We start from the raw sequence: 26004 nt of genomic DNA, 5'->3' as shown, positions 1-26004 counted from the left end.
GTTGTGTAGCTATCTGACCATGGTCAAGCAACTGTTTCATGCTTATAAGATTTACAAGATAGAAAAAGGTTAAGAGATGGACTAGGTCCTTGACAATCCTATTTATTTCATTCTATCCCTATTGGGCGAAGGACGTTCAGTTGAACCAGGCTGGGGTCACGTGTGTGATGGGGCAGGCTGTCTAATCTTCTGCATCCCTCTTCTTCCTTTCTGTCTCATCTCCTCGCCCTGCATGAGTTTTTCTTCAGTGTTTTTTAAAATAGAAAGCCCATTAAGGCCATCACATGCCAAGCAATCAATCCTGGCAAGAGAAGAATTAATTAATTTAGCAGGATAAATATGTTCAATCTAGTTTAATTTAAAAGCTTAGCTCTTTTATATTTTTCACTTTTTTTGTATTAGAAGTATTCATCCCATTTTAACAGGGCACTCACCTCTGCAGTCTACACTCTAGGAGAAAAACACATGCTTTCCCTCACCACGTAGACAATGTTAAAGGCAGTTCCCCCTCAATCCACTGAGGCCTGCGTGTGCAGCTCTAGACAATGCCATGACTTCTGAAAGGCTATATTTCTAAAGCAGGACAGTGAAGAGATGGCCCCTATTTATCTCAGAGGGGGTTCAGTCTGAAGGTGTTAAAAAGAAGAAAGAAATCTAGTCTTTCCCCAGTCTGTATGGCGGTACCTATTATGGGGTTCCACCTTCACTCTTACAGCTTAGAGACAGACACTGAGTGCCGAGCATCGCTTGTGCCTTAGCAGGGGCTGGGGCTGCAGGGAGGAATCAGGGACAGTAAACAGGAGGAAAGGAGCCCAGAGACTGGACCTCCCGACTGTCTCCTAAGGCTGACTCTGAGTGACCGGACCTTCCCTGCAGCTACATCCTGCTCTCAAAGGTAAGAGGTTCCTGGAACTGTTCAGTCACTGGGCAGCCTTGTACTTCAGGGAAGCCTGGACTCATTACTAACCCCAGAGTGAATATGATTTGATCTTTGCCATTTGTGGTCATTCTATTTTTGTAGCCAGTGACTGGTTTGGGAACAGGCATATGACACATTTCTCATCAATTAGATATGAAAGTTATACCACCAGGACTTCTAGAAACTCTTCCTTTCTCTTAAAAAGAGAGGCCTAAGGAAGAAGTGAATTCTCTTCTCCCCTTCACTCTATCTTGCTGTCTGTGCAGGCTGACATGCCTGGGACTGTTGCTGTCATTGCACAACCACGTGGGGAAAGCCAGGGATTCGTGAAGAAGCTGAGCTGGGGCGCTAATGAGGTCGAGCCACTCAGTTACCTGACTCTGAAATGGCCCTATTTTTAGGTTCAGGTAGACGAGAATATAAATCTTTCTTATTGTTTAAGCCCATTGTCGTTGAATTTTGTTACCTCCAGCCAAAAGCACAGCAAAAGGATCAACTATCTGGTAGGAAAATAAGTACTTTGCATCACTTCATGGGCTCCTTGTGGTTTCATGATCAGCTATGTGTAACAGTACCTTCTTTCCAGTAATAAGTTATCCCTACATCCCCTTCGAGGTGTTTCTGAGATTGCAGATGGCATGGACTACACTCTATGGAAGAATCTTTCTGTAATTATCAAGCATTTTTTTCTTTTAGCGTGGACAACATGGAGTATAAAACTGAGGAAAGGACCCCCCCACACAATTAGACTCCGAATTCATGAAGTAGTATATAAGAAAATAAAAGATATGTGAATATACATACAAATTCAAAACCAAAAGAGAGAAATACCCATTTTCAGAAATGGAAAGCAAACTCACAGTCAGAGAGGTGGGAAGGGGCTTCGGTTAAAATGTACTAGCGTGTTATGCGAAGCAGGCACAGGCTCTAATAGCTGCATTTGGGGGGAAAGTAGTCTAGGACACAGACAATATTCATGCAGGGAACCAGGCCCAAGATGCCTGCAACAAGCCAGGAGTCACAGAGATCTGTAGACTCCACCCCTGCCAGGTGGGGGAAGCAGCAAGGAAGCTTGCCTGATATCCAGGGTTGAGTTTAAAAAAAAAAGTAACCCACAGAAATTCAAACCCATCATCACGTGAATAAGCAGGTCCAAATTCATACTATCAGTGGGGAGCAGAAGCTCCTAATTGAGAAACCAACATAAAAATTGAGTGAAACCCATGAGTTCTTGGAAGAGGCAAAGCGAATGTAGCCCAACAGGAAAAATTCCAGAGCACAGGGGACCCAGGATCCAGGGAAGTAAGTCTCAACTGAAGATGAGCCCCCATTGGAAGATTCAAATTGGGAAGAAGGGAATTACTCGGATGGAGAATAAGATGGTGCAACAAAAACAATTTGTGCATTGAGAGCAAAAAATAATAGAATTATCTAAAAGAGGCTTTAAATAATTATTTTTAAATGTTTAAATAAGTAAAGAGGAAATAAGATAAAGCACGCACAGAAGAATAAAAAAGAATGGATTTGGAAAATGGAAAAGGATACGATGGAAATCTTTAAATGACAATCATAACTCACTGCAGTTTTTAAAAAATCAAGTAACTGGTTGAACAACAGTACAAATACACATGAAAAAAATAATGTACATATTGGAACACAGATCCAAGGAAGTGCCCTAGAGCATGGTACAGAGAAATAAAAACAAAAGAAGTTGAGGCACGGAAGACAGGAAGACAGTCTAATATATATCTGATAGGAATTCCAGGATAAAGTAAAGTGAATGCGGGAGACCTAATGTTATAAGAGAAAATGGCTGAGAATTTTCCAGAACTGAAAAAAATGTCATCTAAGGCATCCTAAGATAAAAAGAGCACCCTAAGATCCAAATAGGACAGATCAAAAATCATGTCTAAAAGAATCACTGTAATACAACTGAAGAACATCAAAGACAAGCAAAATTCTTAAAAGCTACTGGAGATTAAAAGACATATTCCTACAAAGGAATGACCATTCAACTGACAAAAGACTTAGAGTCGGTAATAATAGCCAACACTTTTGAGTGTTGGCTGTGGGCCAGGCATTATTTTAAGTATCTCTCATTTAACGTTCACAGCAATCTGATAGAGAAAATACCATTGCTCTCCCCATTTCACAGATAAATACAGAACCATGAACAAAAGACAACGGAATAACACATCCCAAGTCGTGAGGCATAAACAGTTCTACCTGGAACTCTGTCTTACCAAACCTTCACCGAGATCGAAGTTTGGAGGTTGTCTGTTCCTTTCTTGGATGACTCATTTGATAATCCACAAACATTTGAAAGTTGAATAATGAAGCCAAATGTATGTTAAATATAACCACCCCAGAAGTGTCGCGTTGCGGTGAGTTCCTCAGAGTTATGTATGTGGTCGTTTTGTGTGTGCAGTGAGCAGGGTAGAAAGTGGTGGAGAAACGATATTTTTAACCAAACTTTGGGTTTTCACTGCCCAGCCAGATTGATTTAAAGAAGTTATGCAATAAAATAATTCAGGTTGAACTAGGACTGTGAGCCCCTTCTAAAAATTCCTACAGCGCAAAAGGTGGTCTTCTGTATCAGTTAAAAGAGAGCCCTTTATGTATTTCAAACCAGAGGAATCTAATACAAGGAATCTCTTAGATGATGGAATAGCTAAGAAACTAAACAGAACTTAAGGATGCAGCCCTGCGTTTAGCGAAAGCAAGAAAGCAATGATCAAGCTAGGGCTGGAGTGAGAAAAGCAGGAGTGCGTTGTATCAGAGTCAGGGTCACTGGGGGGCCTGTCTGATGAGAACTGAGTCCGTGGTGGGAGGGAGGGGACATCGTCCAGGAACAGGAGCCACGCAGGTGTTGCAGCAACTAAGGAGCTGCCCCCGAAACAGAGCAGGAGGTGGGCATATCCCAGCTTTTATCCTTCCCTTGCTCCTCATGCTTCTACCCAGAGCCTTCCATTAGCTAAACCTACCTAAAAGCAGAAAGCAAGAAAGCCCAGGAAATGTGTGCCCTCCAATACACAACCGAGGGGAGACAAGGGCAGGTGATGGACACGCCCCCCAGATGATGAATTCAGCTGAGCTGCTGCAAATGCTTTCAGCGTGTCAGAGGCCTGTTCTCTGTCTGCCCGGTTCTCTCACCCTCCCATCTGCCTGAGTTCCTCTACGTTAGCTGCCTAGTCAATGCTGGCTTGAAAATGGCACGTGCGTTTTGCGTGTGAACGACTAAACGGACCCTTCTTTCAGGCAGAGGCATTGCTTCCTTCCAATCTGAGTCCTGTTCCACCAGCTCTACCAATGGGAACTCCAATTAAGACCATCCATCTATGAGCTTTTTGTACTACGTGTATCCTCTCAAAGCTGCTGTGCCTGGAAGCTGATCGTGGAATGTAAAATCGCCTTACCCTGCTGGCGTGGCTTTTCTTATTTGTATTCTAAGTCACTCACTTAGGCGGACATCGAAAGCTCCTTATTTGCATTTATTTGGCCCACAGAAAATTTACAGTTCACAGGACTGTTCTGCTTCAAAGAAATAATCAAAATACAAACTGTTTGAACTCTAAAGGCAGGAGTTCAGAAAACCTAGGAGAAGGTAGAGAAATTAGGGCACATTTGAAACAGAAATGAAAGAGATTCTTGCCCTGGCTATCGTCAACTTTTATCTCCAAAGCATAAGTAGAAAAGAATTTTGAGAATGACTTGCTTCACAGAAACTTCATCCTTCCTGAAATTTTATTTTTGACTAAGTAAACCCGAAAAGATGCCAATGTTAAAACTCAGTTTTCATTTGGGATAGATAACCAGAATCTATAACATGATTTCTCCAGAATCACAGACAAGCAGTAACCGGCAGGAGTTATTTACCCTCGAAAGAAAAGCCTTTGAATGAAGAATATACTATTAATCGAATGAAAAGAGTGTTATTTTTAATTTAAAATGTATCATTGGCTATAATATTACATTTTAGCCCAAAGATTTTTTCTTTTGTTCATCTTCTTTTAGCTTAGATCGAGGTTAATGGTGTAATGAAATATCACAGTATTAACTCTGGCGACAGAAAACATGCTCCTTTTCGTGGTGATGTGGTTAACTGTTAACTAATCTGTCCAGAACTAGGGTAGGTTTTTATAAACTGTCCCAATTTTTAAAAACTTTAGTGCTATCAATAGGCAATGATTTTAACTCTTGGACTGCCTGTTTTTGTAAAATTCTCTTCTTAATGCTCAGTGCATGTAGTTATCATCACTTGATTAGTTACATAAGGAAGCTTTGTTGAGCACTCGCGCATGTGTATGTGTGTATGTGTGTGTGCGTGCGTGCATGTGTGCGTGCGTGTGTGCGTGCGTGTATTTCATAAAGAACATTAGCACCCTCTTCTGGATGACTTTTGAGGCCACAATGAAAATATTCCGACAATCTTTGTTCATTTTCTAACAATGAACAGCTTGAATATTCATTAAATTTGCTCCTGATTAAAGCACAACCTCTGAGTAATTTAATTATACTGTATATTTCAGAAACACTGATAAAGTGCTGGAGTCAAAAAACACTTCATTGCTAAATGTTACCCACTGGGAATAAGTGTCGGCTTATGAAAAGGAAAAAAATGCTGCTTCTACATTTCTTAGAATGAGCGTCTCCAGTGATTTAAATATACAGAGCTATGCACAGGGAAGGGAACCCAAGGACAGACAAGGAGACCCGACTTGTGCATTCTTCTCCCAGCTGTCAGTGCTTGAAGAAAAAACGTATGCCCTTGTACGCTTTAATGTCAGTCCCTGACACAATTAAATAGTCTTTTATCCAACTGGATTTTCTTTAGAAAATCAGACACCTTTTAAATCAGACTTCCTTGAGTCCCCCAGCTGCTTCTGTGATAGGTCTCGTAGGAGGCTGATGATGGAGATGTAAACTGAACTTGTTTGATTCAGTCATTCGTTCACTCACTCATTCACGCTACAAGTTTTTAGTGAGCATCTACTGTGTGCCAGACACTCTTACAGGTCCTGGAGATACAGGGAACAGGTCCAAGTTCCTGACCTCATAGAGATGACATTTCTAACGAGGGGAGATGGATACAACGCAGAAGTACGTACGTAATATGTCAGATGATGGAGTCTATAGAAAAATGAGGCAGGGTGAAATGGGTAACAAGTGTGGGTGTGCAGCGGGTGGGTGTTTTATACAAAGGGGTCGGAAAAGTCCTCATTGATGAGGTGACATTTGATTGGAGACTTGAGGTCAGTGAAAGTTTGGATCTCGTGGATATTTACAGAAGGGGCATTCCAGGTGGAAGGAAGAGCATGGGCAAGCCCTCTGAGGATGGAGCCTTGATTCCCTTTAAATTTCAGTGCTGTTTCAATGCTATTTCAAATGCTGTAGAAGGGCTCAGCACATCACAACAGTTAAGAGCCTGCCTGCGTTTTGGAATTCGAAAACTTGGATAAGATTCTGCGTAATAGCAACCGGCAAATGATTTGAAATCTCTGAGCCTTTATTTTCTCACCTATAAAATGGGCATTTATACAATTTCCTTCCTCCCAGTGTTACTGTAAAGATTGGCTGGGCAGACAAAGAGACTGATATTGTAATTGGCGTTGTGCTAAGTTCAATAAATGTTAGCTATGACACAGGAAAAAATTGCTTCTCAGGGACAACCTGAATTTTCTGCAACATTTACATATTAGAATGGATCATGGATGTTGAACTGGAACTCTCTTCTAAATACAAGGCAGAAATGAGAACGTGAGCAGAAATGGTTCCTTTTCTGGGTGGTCCTGCACAAGCTGCTTCCCATACAGGAACCTCAGGTTTTGCAAAATGAGGACATTAAATTAAAGCAATCGCTTCAGTCCAAAGTGTTCAGGTCGTATGAGAGCTGGTATCCCCGCTTTAAAATCCCTGAAAATGAAATTTTATATTTGGGTAAGGATAATAAGGGACTTGACCCCAGGCTTGCTGGGGGCTGAATCAGGAAGGATGGAATCTGGTGGCTAAGGCCACTGGCTGTGGAGTGTGACAGTCAGGCCAAGGTGCTATCCCAAAAGATGGCCTGATTTAATTCACCTCAAGAGCAAGGCTTTCCCGAACTCCTGTCTTCTCGAGATGTTTTCAAAGGGCTCCATCATCCAGGTCTAAGTCTAACACTTGGACCACTCCGGGCCCCTTCCACAGGGTTAATTCTCCTTCCAATTTTTCTTCCAAAATCCTTTTCCTTCCCTTTCTGCCTCTTGAAGGAAAGCCATTTTCCCAAGCTCTTTCCATGAATCAGCCTAAATACAGTTAGAGGAAGGGTCACAAAACTTGGGGAGGGGGCCAGGAAGGAGCAGGCAGCAGAGGAAGGGGCCCATCTAGAGCCGTTTCCATGAGGTAAAAGTAGCCCAGAAGTGGGGCAGGAATCGAGAATCTTGTCTAGTTCTTATAAGGCATCTTTCTCCATGTTTGAAAAAATTGTCTAAGGGTCATATAGCATACACTGCCTTACGCATCCTTACAATCTTTAAATGGGATTAAACAGAACCAGTCAGAGCACTGAAGGGACAGCTTCAATGCTGCCCAGAGGCAAAGAAATGTACAGGGAGGCCTTGGCATTGCTGGCTACTAAGTAGCAGTACCAGCAAAGTCTATTCCAAGAAATGCCACAGCTGGTATTAAACATTTCCTCCGTTATCCCTTGCAGAGTATCTCAGATACCCCAGAACCTGCTAATGCTGATTCTGCAACTTACTGGATTGTTGACCTTTGGGGCAAGTTTTCCAACCTCTCTGTGTGTCAGGCGCTATCTGTAAAATGGGGGTAACGGTAACTTCCTAGCAGGGTTTCGGGGTGCATACTTACCCGGTGTCAGGACCTGAATAAACATCAAGATAAAGGGGAAGTGTGATGGCTGTAAGGAGTTACTCAGGTTGTAAGGTGTTTTCTAACTGGAAGACAGGATGCTAATGTGCGTGAGATATAGGTAAGTATGAAACAAAACATGGGGGAAATGGACATGAAGAAGCTTTAAAGGGTGAGAAGTCAGATCGTTTACATGCTACATGATCAAGGTGTTGAAAAATTAATCATGTGGTCGGCAATCAGTCCTCATTTATTTCTCCTAAAGTCATTACGTGTCTTCTTCTAGCTTCTCTTTGTGGAATTCTCACTGAGAACAAATCTACTATGATGGAAACTCTCTAAGGCGGTGACAACATGAGACATGTGAAATGGATGTTCTGCAACACTTGAATTGAGACCAGAATCCATTGTGCTAATTAGTTATCGGCATCTTTGTGTAATTACACATGCTCAAGGGATATGCACTGATTTTGTTAGCTGTCTCGCATGGCTGCTCTCATTCAGACCACTGGTCCAAAGGCCATTTTGATGAGAACGGGCTCTGTGTTTGCAGAGTGGAAATATCATAACATTGCTGAAGCATCATTACTAATTCTATGATGCTAACTCCGTTTTTCATCTTCAATTTTATTTTGTTCCTAACCCTATATAATAGTCACTCGGTTGTCAAATGCAGTAAAGACTGGAAAGTAGTTGCCTTAAATTGTATATGGTTCGCCTCCCAAAACAAAAATCAACCATCCCATCAATCTATAACTCTTGAGAAAAATTCTATTTAAATCCATTTAGGATTATTTAATAGCTTCTCTTCACGTCCATAAGCAATTGAGGGAACACAAGATGCACAAGGCTGGAACATCTGTGGGAAAATGTTCAATCTCTCTTTTAACGAAAGACATGGGAAAAACATAAAATCAAGAGATAATACTTTAAACCATCAGATTGGAAAAAAATTTAAATATGTGATTTAAAAACAAAATACCTAGAGGGCAACGCTATGGAGAATCAGACACTGCCATACCAGATTGCCCTTTCCTTTTCCCCAGGAATTCATGCTAGGATTTTTAGTGTCAGTATTCTTACATAAATTTTCAAGCTATATGGGCAAGGATGTTTATCATAGCTTGTAACCGCGACAACATATGGAAACAACATAAATTACTACCTATAAAGAGTCATCGAGAGGATATATACACATAGGTGAGATAACATTTGGTAATATTAGCTATTTGGGAGGGCTCTTTCCTTGAATTTCTCTTTTATCTGGCGCATTGCATGCCTTGCTTCAGGGAACAAGTGGCAGAGTAGACTGCAAATGTCGAACAAGTGGAAAATGTTTGGCTTTTGAGTTTCAGAAAGTTTCAGAAAGTACACCCTCATATTTAGAAGCATGTGCAATGAGTAAGAGAAACTTATCTATCTGCCCCCATAGAGAAAAGCTTCCTGGCTTGGGAGGAGCGAGGGAGTTAGAAGGGGAGGATTATGTGCCCTAGAAGGGAGCTTCCATTTAAGGCTGAATCCAGGGGTGGGAAGTGACAAAAGCTACAGATTATTTTGCTGAGTCTGAGAGAAAAGAAAACTTGTTTCTTAGGTGGATGCCTAGAAATGACCAAACCCTCCCCCCACCCCCCAGTTTTGAGAGCATCCTGACACAGTATTAAAAGAGTAGAGAAGGAGTAGCCGCGTGGTGTACCTCAAAGATGAGTCTGCAAGAGCACGCAAGATTTTCCCCAAATTGCGGTGTGGCACGGTAATCCCGCGTCTTAGGGTCACACAGACACATTAAGGAGACCAGAAGGATCTAATGGGACTGGAGTGGGAACCTGGGATGATCATCGGGGATCTACATGGATCAGAGAAGGGGGACCACATGAGACAGATACATCTCAGCGTCTGTCAGCCTCGAAGGACAACAGCCGAGGACAAGACGCTGCACCCATGACCTCTGTTCTACATGAGCCTCATGGAACTCAGCCAAATGCTGGACAACCCAGAACTGGCAGAGATTAAGTTGTGACCACCTAGGGGAACAGAATCCTGAGATAAAATTCAGTTGAATTAAAGAAAAATAAAGATAACTGAATGTCTTCCTTGCCTGGATGAGTGGAATGAGACAGTCTTTCACTTCTTGTGCCCTGAATTAATAGTATCTACTGAAAACAATGAGGCAAGTATACATGCTCCAATGTGAAAGATCGGCAAGATAAATTTTAAATTACAAAAGGCAAGAGAAAGAACAACTTGAGTGGCATGCGTCCCATTTGCATAAAAACATTGAATGTTCTAACTGTCCCCAGGATGTGGAAGAAATGATTAACTCTGATTTCCTTGAGAGGCTGAGACTTCATCTGATTTTGTAAAGTCTTTACAATTTTGTAAAGACTTCCTTTAAGCCAAGAGTTTGTACTACTTTTATAATACATATTTGTAATACATAATAAAATATCCCCTTTTATCCTTGTGCCGTGTTTGGTGATCCATTACATTTTATTAGAATTCCATTAACGTAGCATTGATTTAGATAATTTCAGAATAAAGGACGAATGGATATGTCATAAATAGCTTTTGATTGTCACATAAAGCTGCCGAAAAAAATTCATTTGGTTTTCTTTTTCAGTGAGAAGGGGTGTTGCAAAGTGCCTTTAAGGAAAACTGCCCTCTCTTCACCATTTCTGTCAAAGGAGATATGCAACTTGTCTCACCACAAAGCTACAGAGAACGTTCCTAAAAATACATCAAAAAGCAGAATAAAGACGCGTGATCTGAAGAACTGGACGCAGTTGTATGTGCTCATTGCTCTCTAGCATCCGGTCAAACACACAGGTAACGGACCCCGAGCATATCACCAGAATTTACATACGCAGATAAGAATGGTTCCTTCAAAGTCATCCTACAGTTATTCTAAGCCACAGAAGACATTCAGTAAGACATTTTTCGGAGGAACTGCTTTGTTTGTTTTGAATGTCATATCAGGTGCCTAATAGTCCCCCTTTAAGGATAAATTTAAATTTTAATCGCAGTCAAAGGCCATTTTGAGTTAAGTATGGTGAATAAGGCGGTCACTCAATTTAGATAATAAATTTACAGTAAAAAAAAAAAGTGGTATAACTATAAAACAACATTACAACAACATTAATGGTTCTATAAGCTCTGAAGAAAACAATGCTGATCCCCCAAAGAAACTCTTGAATGTTTCAAAAACTCATTCGAACAACTGCACTGCCTTCCTAACAGACAACTAACTTAGGAGTTTTGATAAATAAATTTTAGCTTGTCAGTTAAAAACCAACGCAATGACTTGTAGTAGCATTCTACATATCGTAACTGTTTTTAAATGTGGAACTGCAAGATTTTTATTAAAAAATTTTTTTTCTTTCCATTATAGTTTATTACAAGATATTGACTATAGTTCAATTGGTCCTTGTTGTTTATCTATTTTATATACAGTATTTGTATCTGCTAATCCCAAATTCCTAATTTATCCCTCCCCCACTTCCTTTCCCCTTTGGTAACCATGAGTTTGTTTTCTCTCTTGGTGAGTCTGTTTCTGTTCCGTGAAGAAGTTCATTTATGTGTGGAATCTAAAATATGACCCAAATGGAACTACAGGGTTTTTAAAGCTGTGTTTCTAAATACTTTAGATCAGCATTTAAAGTGGGTCATGAAACCAATTTAATGGTTGCAACCAACAGTAAAAATATCGAAGAGAAAATAGCAGAGTGCCTTATATGTAGTTGGCGTATTATTTTATAAAACTGTTTCAGCTACAGATGCTTAGTCAAGCTTTCATTAGTCAGCAAAAATTTATTGAGCACCTATTACATGCTGGAGGAGGGCTCTAGATCAGGGTCTTAACCACTGGTGAAATTTGGGGCCAGATGATCCTTTATTGTGTGTACGTCTGGGGAGAAGGAGTCTGTCCTGTGCCTTGCAGAATGTTTAGCAGCATCCTTGGTGTTAGGGGCTGAATTTTGTTCCACCAGTTTCATATGTTGAAGTCCTAACCCCTGGTACCTCAGGATGCGACTGCCTTTGGAGGTGGGGCCTTTGAAGATGTAATTAAGTTAGAGTGAGGTCACTGGAATGGACTCTGATCCAATGTGACTGACATCCTTTTAAGAAGAGGAGATTAAGCCACAGACAGAAGGAAGACCGTGTGAAGAGACAGGGAGAAAATGGACACCTACCAGTCGAGGGCAGAGGCCTCAGAAGACACCAGTCTGCTGACACCCTGACCTTGGGCTTCGTAGCCCCGAGACCTGTGAGGAAATAGCTTGCAGACGGTCAGACCACCCAGGCTGCGGTGCTCTGTTATGGCAGCCCCACCTGCTTTTTACCAACTAGATGACACTGCCACCGCTTCTTCAGTTATGACAGACAAAAATCTCTACAGACACTGTTAAAAGTGCTCCAGGGCATGAATCACCTCACCTGGGAATTACTGTTTTAGGTGTAAATGGTTGTGCTAATGACAACATAAAAGTGAATTTCTTACCGTGTCCTCCTGTCAAGGTTTGAAGATCCCCAACGTTGCCGCCTGCCACAGCACTTTGGTACAGAGCTGTTGAGATACAGATGTGCCGAGAGATCACGCCTTCAGCCTGGGCAGCCTGGAGAGACGGAACCGACAGGTCTGTCTCCTCTGTCCACGAACCAGTCGTGCCAAAGTTCTAGGCAAAGACAATTTTCGTGTGTGCCGTTATGTGAGGGGGGTTGGGGATGCTGACAGACATCACTCCCTTCCCTGGGATAGATAAGCAGACAGTGCGTCAACTTAGTGAAATTATCACCGAGTTCCTGGTGGAGCTGGGAAGAAGAACTCAGGACTTCAGATCCCAACTCAGGGATTTACCATTATAATTTCGATTTTTAGAAACGTTGTTTCTTGAGGGGAGGAAGAATCAGAGAACATTTTATAGGGAGGGTGCCTGAACCTGTGTTCTCCAGAAAGCAAAGCTGAGGCCAAATGCGCATTGCTAGTGCTCTACTGGGGTGCATCATTCACAGACGGACAGAAAGGTGAGGGAAGGGAAGCGAGGAAGGTACAGGCGGGAAGCAAGAACAAAGTGACAGGTGACCACGCTGGCCACGGCACCACCGGAACACACAGCTGTTTGCTTGGTCATGCAAGACCTGTCTTGAATGATCAGGAGACTCACTGCTCTTAGGAACAGTGTGTTGGGGGCTTGCCGGGAGAAGGAGGATGAGGGAAGTAGCTAGAGGCTTCTTCCTCTGTCTCTCTCCTGGCTCAAGGTTTGCTCCCCGGGCCACTAACTCCCAGGTCCTTCTAGGCGGTGGTCCTTAGCACTTCTGGGAAGCAACAATCACTTACTTAGTTCACGAATTTTGAGCTCAGTCAGCAATCAACAGAGAAGGCTCATGTCTGTTCCATGTTGCGTCAGCTGGGGCCACTTCACTGAGGCTGGAGGAGCCACTTCCAGGAGGTGCCACTGCATGGCTGGCCAGTTGGTGCTGGCGGCCAGCCAAGAGCTCAGGCATGGCCAAGGGCAAGGAGCCCCCAGTCCTCTCCACGTGGGTCTCTCACCATGGTTGGGTGGATGGGTTCCTGTAACAAGCATCCCAAGAGATGGGAAATGGAGTTGCTTTTTTTTTTTAAGGACCCAGAACCCGACACTGTGTATTCCATTGATGAAGTAACCACAAAGCCCTGATTAAACAGGAGAGGACACCGATTCTATTCCGTGATGAGAGAACTGTCAAAGAGTCTGGGGCCACGTTTCAAACGTCCACATCTTCAAATAACCACATGAGATGTATTTTCTATTAATACATCCCTGTCTTATAAACAAGGCAACTGACACAGATAGTACGTGATTTTTCCCAAAGTCATACAGCTTTTACACATCATCTAAGACCTGAGCCCAGGTCTTTCTGTCTCCAAAGCTAGGCTCCCGTGACTCAGCTGTTCTGTCTCTTCTAGTGGTTAGTGCATATAAAACTCTACGTCTTTCATAACTGATAGCCAGGATTTGCTGCTTGAGGGTAAAAGACAAAGGAGTTCCATACACTGAGAAAAATACGTGTAAGGATTTGATCTGATAGTGAGTAGACGGAAAGGTGAAGGAGCTCAGTAATCGGTGGGAGAAACAGGGAAAGATTAGCAGATACGTGATCAGCATGATGCTTGAATTTAAGCAAAATAATGAGTGAGAAAGTCACTCTTGACTTATTAACCTCTGAAAAGGTTATTCCAGATAGAGATGCACATGTCCCTTAAGCAGGCAGTGAAATTCTTTGAGCCTTTAAGAGGAAAAGTGCTCGAAGTGAAAAGTAATTTTATCATAAGCCGAGACAACCCCTATCAGCCCATAGCAGGAGTATGTGTGGTTTTTTTCTCTTACGTCTCCAGAATTGAATACTAAATAGGGTCTAGTATTTTTTTGGTGACTTTAGATGTAAATGGTACTTTGATATTCAACATGAAACTCAGTTCTACCATTTGCTCCCTAATACAAAATATAAAAATGTTTAAAATTCAGTCGAGTGCAAGACATAGCATTGGCTTGTTGACAGAACAAATTTCTTTTTAGAAGGAAAACACAGGAGCCCTTCAAATTCATAGACATCATCTAAATGTGTTTTCAAGTGCTCAGGGTAGAGTGGTAATGTGGTTTCCAACGATTCTTTAACTTTGAAATATATGCTTTCTGTTTAAAACAACAACAACAACTCTTTAATCCTAAGGAACAACGTAAGGACTGTTTTTTTTCAGTCCGCCATAAAAATCTTGGCTTCCACACTGGTCATGTGGAGGAAAGGATGATGTTATTTGATCACCAGACTTTCACACTCCATCTGCACTGCTGGGATAATGTCTGTTGCATTCACTCTTGTAACCCCAATACCTAGCACTGTGCGTGTGGTAAGGAGACAGGTGTTGAATATATGAGACGTTCCAGTTGTTTCAAGAAATGACATTTAGTCATAGTCCAGGTCCACTGAATGCATTTAAATCAGGTTCACCGATATTTAAAAATACCTTTTACCTTGCTTCCCTTAATAGCTCCAGAGCAGCAGGCGCATTAGAGACCATCTCTTCTAAACTCTTGTTACATATGAAGAAATCGAGTCTAGAACCACAGAATCTAGCCAGCCTGGCCAAAGTTTGCAGATGCTGCAGAGATTCAACCCAGGCAGCTTCCCCATCCAAGTGGACAAGAACTTTGTCATCCTTATTATTAAAATGAGAAGTAAGCATGGCTACCCCTTACCACAGCAGACATGTGCCCGTGTTCCCCCATGTGCGGTCTGGCTTGGAAAAGAGGAGAACTTGTCACATAAACGAATTCAAGCATTTGTGATTTTTTTCCTTTTAGCACCACTGGCCTTATTATTATTTTCACTATCTTTACATCACATCTTTTTTTTTTCAGTGCTCCATTCAAATGTGGAAAACATCAGGTGTCTGTTGTGTTTATTACCAGAGTGCCTAGCACCTGGTGGGTTAATAGGAAGAAAACAAAAATAAAGTTGTGTTGTCACAGCATCCCCACGAGTCTCGCCTGCTTCATAAACCAGCCACCTCTGTGGAGGCTGGCTTCACCAACTGCTCACGAGGCACCAGGCCTAGGAACCATGCAGATGGCTTCACTGCTTTTAAAACCAGTAGGAAAAAAATAAGCGCAATCCAGATTGGATTATATTCATTCTTGTAACAACAGAGGCACAAAACATTAATGTTCTTGTAGGGAAAGCATTCCTGAAAATCACGCCGTGGCCCCGGGCTCTCCTGGGGCGCTCTAAGAACTGATGATTCTCTCACAGAAGTGCGCTGAGCTCATTGAAAACCACAGATCGATGTGTATCCCCAGCAGCTGGAAAGTGAGGTGACGTCTGGCTCCCTTCTGAGAAAACTCAGGGTGGAGATGTCAAAGCCAGCGGAGGAACCTGTGGGGGACCTGCTCTCTCAAAGTTTGTTGGGGAAAAGGATTCATGAGTTTTTCCCAAGGACCACTCAACAGGCCGCATGTAGCAGAGCCATCACAGAGATTTCCCAGAGTGTCAGCAGGGCCCCAACAAAAGGGCACCTGATGGGGCTGCCAGGTTCTAAGCAGGTGTAGAACGTGAGCAGCTGAGACAGGGGTACTTGCCTCAGGTGAAGGGGGGCCAGGTGAGTGATCCCCAGCAGTGGGGGGTGGGAGTGTCATTCTGAAGGAGAGAAAAATCTCTCAGGCTGAGGGAGGATGAATCCAACTTCCAAAAATGTCAGGCAACCAAGAGCTTTCCTGACCCACTGACCCCTGTTCGTTTCTGTCAGAGAGCTGTTAACAAGGGGGAGAGGAGGGGCAAGGAAAGGAGGACGCGAACCCCACCATCCTCCACCCCGCGCACGGAGGCTTCATGCCTGCATTACATCCTGGCCAGGGCTACGGAGCAGAGGTACCTTGTACTCAGTTTTGCCACTTTGATTATTAAATGGGATTGGGAATTCCACATTTCAGAATCAAGACAATCTTAAGTGACCATCTAACATTTTAGTAAGAGAGTAAGTAACCCAGTCATGCCGGAGGTGTGTTGCAGGGGCCTGAGGGAACTTGCCCCCTCCCATCGAATACATTTGAAAGGCGTCATGGGAAACAAAACGATGCAAAAACAGCAATTTGTTCAGTATCCTCCACTTCAGCAAAAATATTCTGAAACAGTTAATAACTTCAGAAGTGGTTTCACAGATTCAGATCGCCTGTCACTGGAACGAATATTCATTATTTCACACTGTGGGGTAATTGTTCTTCACGTAAACAAACACGTAAAATGCGCACAGAATTTAACTTGTGATTTTATACGCCAAGTCGTAAGTGAGGCGAAAGAGTCCCCAGAGAGCCTCTATAAAAAAAAGAAGGTGCTGGTCAGGGACGACACACATCCTGGCAGCAAAGAGAGAGCCCTGAGCGATGCTGAGCAAATCCCCGTTTCACGCTGCGGGCTGCCCCTCACGTCAACCAAGCCGTTCTCCCCGCACACAAGGCACGTGCTTGACTGAGATCATTTCTGTTTATATAAAAATATTCATGGAAAATATGGAACATTCTGAAAATTTAGAGAACTTAATTTCAAACCTGTTTTCATATGAGGGAGCTGAACGGAACTATTTAGCACTCAAAGTGAATGTCCCAAATGCACTATTGTTTGAAATCTCTTCACTGTGTCAATCCCAGAAATCTCTTTCAATTTCTAGGTAATTTTACTGGTATGAACTATGTATGAAAAGATCTTTAAAATACCTTTAATAATAATAAATGACTGAGAATCCATTTATATATTTAAGAATCCCGTATTAGCTATTCTCAATTATAAGCATAAACTATATTTTCCTAATAATATAAAGATACGACTTGCTTATGAATAAGGAAATTAACTAATGATGGATTTTCCTCACAAACGCTTGACCACAGAAAGGTAAGTATGAGGGTTCAAGTTGAAATGAATGTTCCAACCACTGCTTTTCAAACATGGAAAGCCCATCTTAGAATTTATGCAACAGCCATTCCTTTACGGCTCATTTAAATTTAAATAATTTTTATGATCATCATTATTTAAATTATTATTTTATTTTAAATATTTAAATTATTTTAAATATTTTTTTCTAATGACCATTCCTCAGATACAAAGGAATTTTAAAATATTTGCTGATGGAAACACTGCTAGCTAAGCCTTTGGTAGGGACCTTCTTGAGTGAAAATACTCACCTACTGCTCCCACAGACCTGAGAGTCTAAGCCCCTCCCCTCTCATTCAATACCATCCCGTTCAAACACAGTTTGTAGCATTCTACATTTATTGCCTACGTAATAGGTGCCAGACACTGAGTTTAGCAATGAATGGGTTATATATATGAGCAACCCGTATCTTCTATCTTTAAGGAGATCGTTTATTCATCCAACAAACATTTGCTGTGAGCCTATGATGTGTCAGGATTCCTGTGGGAGGTGGAGATACAGTTTTCAGAGAGGCAGCCAAGGTTCTGCTCATGTGGGGAGTTTGCACAGTATAGTGAGAAGGGAAATACTGAAAAAGTAAATTTAAGTATAGTTGTTACACAGAGGTACAGGATGTTATGAGAGCACATGACAGGGGCTTCTAACTTAGTCTGGAACATTAGGTAAGGCTTCTATGTTGACAGCAGACACTACATTTAAATAATTAAAATAAATCTAGAGAATTATAAGGGCTGAAAGAAACATTTTCCAAGTACAAGGAACACTGGAATCAGAGTGACCAGTTCTAATTGGCATATGACTGAAAACGGTGGAAGTCCGGAAGCCTTCCTAGAGTAGATGCCATCTGAACTGAGCAACGGAAGACATTTTGTTAGGGCACAGTTTAAGGCAATCTACCAAACCCAAAATGTGATGGCATGAGCAGTGTCACCTTGTAACACAACAGAGGTCAGATGACTCTATTATCCTCTGACATGACTTTCATCTTTGGCTCCAAGGTGGCTGCTCCTGCTCCTGTCATCACATATGGATCCCAGCCAGCATGAGAGAAAGGAAGTAGACTGGTATGAAATGACAAGGAAAAGTAACCATAATAAAACATAAAGTGAAAAAAGGTAGGCTGTGTAATAATCTATAAGGTATTATCTCATTTCTGTAAAATATAGTGCATATACTATTTTAAATATATAATTATATGTGTATATTATATTTGGGGTCTATATAAACACACATATATAATATATGCATATATATATATACACACATGCACATCTATCTCTATACAGGAAATTATGTATTCCCTTGGGCAATGGAAATAGGAGGTATAAAAGAGGAACCTCTACCCTAAATAGTTCTATATCATTTGAAATTTTATATGTATTCTTAAAAGGTCTGTAAAATAAAAAGAAGAAAGGCTAACAGAAGTGTTAACATGCTTCTATTTCTCCCAATAAACCCCCCATAAAAACAAACACCTGCAACTTACACATTAAACCCCAAAATATTACCTTTAATCAATCTTTATATAAAGATAAAAGCCATGCGGAGAAAATTACATTTTTCTCTCAGTTAATTTCAAAGTCATTTTAAAGAAAAAGAAATCCAAAGTTCATTCCATTAAATGAAGAATTTCATAAACATGCTCCATTTCTTATTCTAACCTTGAGTTTAAATAGGTTCCTGGCTCGAGAAATAATAGCACTAAGTAGTGATCAACAATTTTTTTTTTTAAATTTCAGGATGTCAACCTAAGATTGCTACATCTATCATATTTTTAAATTAAGACTTTGTTTTTTTAAGAACAGTTTTAGGTTCACAGGACAGCAGGCACAGGGATTTCTCATATACCCCTGCCCCTCTATACACACAGAGCCTCCCCCACTATCGACTTCCACTGCCTGAGTGGTACAATGTTCACAACTGATGAAGCTATACTGACACATAATCACCCAAAGTCCACAGTTTGCATTATGTTCACTCTTAGTGTTTTATATTATGTGGGTTTGTAAAAATGTATAATAACATGTATCCATCATTATGGTATCATTCAGCGTATTTTCACTGCCTTGAAAATTCTCTGTGTGTGGCTTACTCATCCCTCCCACCACCCTAACCTCCGAAAATCACTGTTGCTTTTATTGTCTCCATAGCTTTGCCTTTTCCAGAGTGTCACATAGCTGGAATCGTACAGCTTGCAGCCTTTTCAGATCAGCTTCCAGTGCTTAAATATACATTTAAGGTTCCTCCATATCTTGTCATGAATTAATAGCTCAATTAATGTTTTAATCAGGCATGTTCCTCACCTCATTAGTAATGGATGTCCTATAACACTAAGGTAAAACAAGATGTCCTTTGGGTATCTCGAAAATAAATGAGAACAAGTGCTTTTCTTAAGAACAAACGATGTTCCAGAAATCATTAGCAGTAAGACTAAAACTAAAGGACATGCAAAGATTGAGAATGTGGAATACAGAGGAGGAACTTAACCAAGGCAGTAAAAGACTTCTACAGTGGAGGTTATAAAACAGAGGAAAGAAATCAAAGAAGACAGAAATAAATGGAAAGATACCCATGTTCATGGATTAATAAGGGTACTTATTAATATATATATATACTTAATAAGGGTAAAAATGCCCACAGCACACAAAGCAATCAATCCACAACCAATGCACTCCCTTTCAAAATTCCAATAGCATTTTTCACAGAAATAGAAAAAAATCTTAAAATTCATATGGAACCACGAAGAACTTAAATACCAAAACAATCTTAAAGAAGAACCAAACTGAAGGTATCACACCTCCTGATTTTAAAATACATTATAAAGTTACAGCGGTTAAAACAGTTGTTGCCCACACAGACCCATGGAACAGAAAGCCCAGAAATACACACAGGCGTGCATGTTTAACTGAAAGGAACACATAATCGGGAAAGGACAGCCTCTTCACCAAATGGTGTTGGGGACGCTGGACATCCACGTGTTCTTACCACAACTTAAAAAGAAAAAGATGAGAATGTGGGTGATCAATTCCCTAATTTTAAGTAGGTAATTAGGGTTGGTAACTGAATAAAAGAAGTCTCATCAGTATCTCCAATTTCCAGCTACGATCTGAGAGGTGAATATTTCATACTTTGGATAACAAGAAGGTAGAAAGTTAGTTCACACTCTCAAGAATTACTGGCTTCAAACGTGGCTTCACTTACACTTAGTTGTATGAGCCTGGTCAAGAGATTCATCTGTCCATGCTTCAGTTTCATTATTTGTGAAATACGGATAATAATGAATTCAGTGTTATAAGGGGCTTATCATAATACACACACAGAGCACATTCTCTTTTTTCTAAATTCATTTATTTTATTTATTTATTTTTTGTTGGGGAGAGGTAATTTGGTTTATTTATCCTTAGAGGAGGTACTGGGGATTGAACCCAGCACCTTATGCATGCTAAGCATATGCTCTACTACTTGAGCTATACCTTCCCCTCTAGCAAGTTTTTAACAGAAGTAACTTAAATGGTGCTGCTGCTCCTGACCAAGGTGTGGGGACAGGATTCTCTCATTTTCCGTCTCCTCTCCCTCTCTGCCTGTCTCTCTCTCGTCCTTTTTTTTTCCCTTCCTTCCTTCTCTCTTTTTTTTTAGTGTTTTCTTAAACCTGCCTTCTATTTCTGGCAAAGAGCCTATGTAATTGTACCTTTCTTCTGGGTATTATTTGCCAAGCAGGTGTAAAAGTGCAGTGCAATATAATTTAGTAAAACCTAATTTTAGTTACTGGATTGTGTTTCTCTCTGTGTGAGTGGATCCACCAGGTCCTCACACAGTTGTCAAGCACCTTGGCCAACACGACCATGAAATATCAAAGAAGTCAACTTTCTAATGTCTCATATTTAACTTTTTTTTTTTTTTACTTAAAGGTTTAAATTAGGAAGGAATAAATAAATGTGTTCTTACATTTGCTGAAGAGGGTAGGGTTTTCTTTTGCCTCATTTAGAGCAGATGCAAAAGCCATTCTGTGATACTGAAACACAAGGTCTAAAGACCATCTGGAGAATTCACTAAAATGAAAAGGATCCAGTACAATTTGGATCACATACTTTTATTAAAGATAGGAGACGATCCATCTGATCATTCCTATCTTCATCATCTGTAAGTTTTCACATATAAATATTTCTTAAAACATGAAAAAATTATTAGAGAGTGCAAATACTGCCAAGAAAAAATATTTTTAAGAAAATCATAGAATCCCTGCCAAAGCTCTACTTATTAAACATCAAAGAAAAAGATCATCATAAAAAAATTTCATACTGAATTGTTATTTTTTTAGGAAGGGTATTAGTCAGCAAGCCTCCCCCTAAAAATCTTTTGAATGATGCAATATTCTTACCATCCAAAAAGAGAGAAGAATTTTGAGGAAAAAGAAGTAAGAATTCTGAAAAGAAGGGAAATGGAAGAAAATGAATGATTTTTTTTTTAGAGTGTTCACTGTAAGCAGTGGTTGTGTGATAAACCACTTGGGATGCACATGTCACAGACCATCCCCTTACCACTCGGGCAGGTCATATTTCTCGGCCTTTTAGTAGCTTTCTGTATTTGATTCGTCTGAGGGCTTACCTTGTGTTAACTCAATTATTCCTTCTTACAAAATGATGTGGGTGGTATAGTTATTAATCCCATTTTACAGATGAGGCAACTGAGTGACAAGAGTTTAAGAGACTTACTTGCTCAAGGTCACACAGCTAGGAAGTGACTGAGCCAGAATATGATGAACTCCATCAACCCGATTCCAGAACTTGTGCCATCACCGCTTATGCTGGACTCTTTCCTAGGGAAGAAAACTTTAGGCAAGATGTGTCCATTCCGTGGGCTTCATTTACCTCATTCAGAAATGGCAGTGGGTGTCATGTGAGTAACTCAGTGCTGCTGTGATCAATGTGTCCGTGAAAACAGGCGAGTGATCCAAGGAGAACGTCAAAAATAATGAGCATTTTGGAAAACACAGCTAATGATGAAAGACAAAAATCATCAGAATGATTGAGCCTTTTGAGAAGGGAGGGTAATTTTGTAACTGTGCTCATGGAAAAACAGTAGCAGCAGGCATAGTAGTAGCAGTAGACAGTGGTGACCATCTTCAGCTGATTTCTCCAGAGAAATTTTGTTTATGTTTCAGCAGGAAAAATATTTTTGCCTAAAGCTGGTGACATTTTCAAATTTGCAATGGAAACTGCGTATCATCTTTTTCTTGGAAAGTTTTGAGGGTAGGAGAAAAATCATGACTCTGCTGTTTACTACCCAGAAAAGCTTAGCTGAGACTTTTCGTTTCTTTGAGCTTGTGTTTTCTTGTCTGCACAAGGGGAGAAACTGTAGCGCATACTTAGATGGTTAATGAGGACACTAAGCCAGTTTTGCCTCCAGGGGCACTTAGCATTCTGGCCAGCATCTACTTACTACTTCCTACACTGCAAACGTCACTTTATGATGACTGTTACTACTATTATTCGCTGGGGTCAAGGAAGAATCCTTTGACATGAGCTTTGATCCTGTAATGTGCATGTATTAAAGTCTGGTCATATTTACACAGATACCTTTTGTTTAAAAGAAAACTGGAAACAGAAATACCAAAAGCACATGGTGATATGAGTTTACAGTGGCCATCCACACTTGAAATTTTATATCACTTCTGATTATTAATTAAGAGCCATCCTATTTGAATGCTAAAAACTCCATAGGAAGCCTATGGAATCTTATTTTGTGATGAAGTTGTAAACCAAACAAACACATACACATCCTTACATGTTTTATTGCAGCCATTTAAGACTAAAATATAAGATGGCTTTACCTGATCATTAGGTTGAGAGATAATGCTATATTTATTGTAAAATCAGAGTTCTTGAAAATGTTTCCAGCCCATCTCCAGTCCCGTGTACCAGTGGCCCCATGCAAACCAAACACACAAACAAATATTACATAGACATGCTATTGGTCTCTGCTGTCACCCTCGCTAGTTAGGAGAAGATTTGGAAAGATTAGGTTAGAAGCACGAGGAGAGAGTGAAATACATAGCATTTTGAATGACTTCCACTTACTACTTATTTCTAGCATTCCAAATATCACAACATATGGGTAGTATTTCCTCCTGTATTAAGTTGCTGTGGATAAAATTTTAAATTAGTTTTTTGTTTTTTTGCCGCAAGAGACATAGTAAGATGAAACCTAGTATGCCGTTCCCTGAGAATGAGATTTAATTTGCCTGAATAATGCAAGTCCATCTACAGCAGCTTGATACCTTGTTTTCTTGTAGTTCTGATTCAACATGAGCCCTCTTTGAGATTCAGAATGGCTTTTTGAATTTTGTTGATTGGTTTGGTCTAATTTGGAACTTGACTAAATTGGGCTTATAGTATATCCCATTACAAGGTAAGCTCTGTGAAGGCAGGAATTTTGTCAAGCTGTTTACAATACCTAGAACAATACTGACACATAACAGGCAGGTGGTCCTTACTTGTCAAATGAGTAAGTCAAGGTTTCTCAACTTTGGCAACTATTCACATTTTCCGAATGACTCTTTGTTGCAGGCAGCTGTCTTCAGCATCATAGGAGGTTGAACAGCATCCTTGGCCTCTACCCTCCAGGTGCCAGTACCACCACACCCTTCCCCCCATCAACTTCCCAGCTGTGACAACTTAAAACGTCTCCAAATATTGTCAAAGGTCTCCTTGGGGGAGGGAAGAGCCCACACTATCCTTTATTGAGAACCACTGCAGTAAACCTATTGCCTTGGCATGTCAAAGGAAATCTTTGTAAGTTCCCGACCAAAAAACGAAAGAAGAATTTGGAAGCTATTTGATTTACATGATCAATATAGGCTGCCCAAATGGATCATTTATGCCCCACCAAAGTTAACCCGACTGTTGAGCCACAGCAATAGATTTGTTACGGAAGAGGGAAATTATCTTTCGTCACGATGGGGCAGAAGAGATGGGGTCACCGTCAGCTACTGAGAGTAATATTGTGGCAGTGTTCGTATCATCCCTCCTACCTCTCCCATCCTGGTTCTTTAAGAAACCCAATGTTATTTCCAGGTCTGCATGCAGAGGTTCTAGCCCCAAAGTCTACAAGTATTTAACGTTGCAAATGGGATGTGGAACTCTGGGTTATTTTGGTGATGCAGCTGTTGGCAGCTCATACATTTCTGGAACGTGAAAAGCATCCTCTGACAATGTGTAATTGTTGTCTGAGCGACCACATTGACATTTGCCACAATTCTGGCTTCCTTCACATGGTGCTTGGGGGACTTGGAAAATGTGCCACCGTATTAGCAAGGAGGAATGTTGAGTGTGAAGAGAGGCCTGGGGGAAGAGGCTCAGTAATCACACTTGGTCTGCGCCAAGTTCTCAGCTCAAATGAAACGCAAGTGGGTGGTGTTTTAAATAAGTCAATCTCTCTGTCTAAAAAGATACAAATGTTTAGATGACCTTGGACAAGTTACTTACCCTTTCAAACCTGAATATACTACCTGAAAGGGAGGGGATGACGGTGAGGCCCCAATGATGTATTTGAAGCACTTAGCACAGTGCCTGGCAGGTAGCGAGAGATGCACGGGGATATGCTATCATGATAATTATCATCATTATTAAACATATGCAGGAAGTGTTATACCTCATAAGCTAGTTGACGGTGATGGAAAGAACAAGGATGCAAAGACAATGAAATCATACAGACTCAGAGAGGAATCTTGGTTCAGCTACTTACCAGCCATGTGAACTCTTGGATCAATCAGCCTAGGTTATGCTGTGCTGTAGTTAAAAAAAGACTTCAACATCGCAGTTGCTTATAACTCCAAATGCATTTCTTGTTCAGAACAGTGTCCATCAAGGTCCAGATGCAGCTCTGCTCTATATCAATCTTATGCCAGGACCCAGGCTGTCGGAGGAGCCCCTGTGAGGTAACATTGTATTCATCATGGTAGAAAGAAATTAGCAATATGGCAAATCACGAAGGGGTTCTTAAAACCTCTGCCCAGAAATGCACTCATCACTTCTGCCCACACATCACTGGCCAACGCTAGTAACATAGCAACTCCCCGGTTCAAAAGGACAAGGATATATAGTGGAGAAGCACTGCACAGTGTGGCAAGACTGTGCTACAATCAACCACACCTCTAATGTGAGCCTCTGAGCCTTCATCTGTTTCTGTAGAGGTGTGAGCAGTCAGAAATTTAACCAGTACACGTGGAGAAATTATGATGTGACTCTGCCCAAGATATATTTTCTACAAAATCTCATCGAGTCTTCATAACCACCAGCTAAACTGGTATTGTTTGGCTCCATTTTACAGGTTAAAAAAACCCTGTGGTCTTGAAGGGGCTAAGTGACTTCACACATAAAATCATATACAAAAAATTGCAAGACACACACTAAGCACTTGTAGTTGCATAATAGTTTATTTTTGAAACAACTTGTTTCTGATTGTTTTAGATTCTCTCTGCATGTAGGAAGCGCACTAGGAGCAAAGCTGGCTGGCTGCAGATGGTCCAACTAGCCCTCTGGAGTTCTGACTCACTAACTTGCTAGCTTTTCTCCAGCAAAATCCATGGGCAGTGGGCATCTACACTGAACCCTCTTTCTTACCCAGTTTTGGCTGCCTCCTCTTCTCAGACTCCAAAACTATTCATTTCCATCTTTCTCCCCAACTCCTGAATATTAGTTACTGCCCTTCCACCGCCAACACACACACACACACAAACCCCAAACCTTTTTGGCAAATCTTTGTAGTAAACAGATGGGCT

The 26004-nt window shown here is 41.0% G+C and overlaps 2 long non-coding RNA genes across 4 annotated transcripts in view; one reads left to right on the top strand and one right to left on the bottom strand.

The window, feature by feature from the left end:
• Positions 1-26004, bottom strand: part of LOC116657096 — a 222914-nt gene that overhangs the window by 195882 nt on the left and 1028 nt on the right. The window contains exons 2-5 of one of the 2 annotated variants that reach the window (XR_004312069.1): positions 24969-25154; positions 21938-22041; positions 13101-13334; positions 12264-12438 (exon numbers count right to left, since the gene is read on the bottom strand). This is a non-coding gene — a long non-coding RNA (uncharacterized LOC116657096). The remainder of the gene's footprint in view (positions 1-12263; positions 12439-13100; positions 13335-21937; positions 22042-24968; positions 25155-26004) is intronic. The other variant, XR_004312070.1, reaches the window with a different exon arrangement.
• On the top strand, positions 6870-23953 carry LOC116657097. 2 transcript variants are annotated; one of them, XR_004312071.1, is made up of 3 exons: positions 6870-7025; positions 17649-17654; positions 23942-23953. It is a non-coding gene; the product is annotated as an uncharacterized LOC116657097 (long non-coding RNA). The 2 variants fall into 2 exon arrangements; XR_004312072.1 differs by lacking the exon at positions 6870-7025 and adding an exon at positions 13716-13786.

The sequence above is a fragment of the Camelus ferus genome, chromosome 17, assembly GCF_009834535.1.
Source record: "Camelus ferus isolate YT-003-E chromosome 17, BCGSAC_Cfer_1.0, whole genome shotgun sequence".
Lineage (NCBI taxonomy): Eukaryota > Metazoa > Chordata > Mammalia > Artiodactyla > Camelidae > Camelus > Camelus ferus.
The sequence above is the reverse complement of the archived record's forward strand: the minus strand, read 5'-3'. Positions and strand labels throughout refer to the sequence as shown.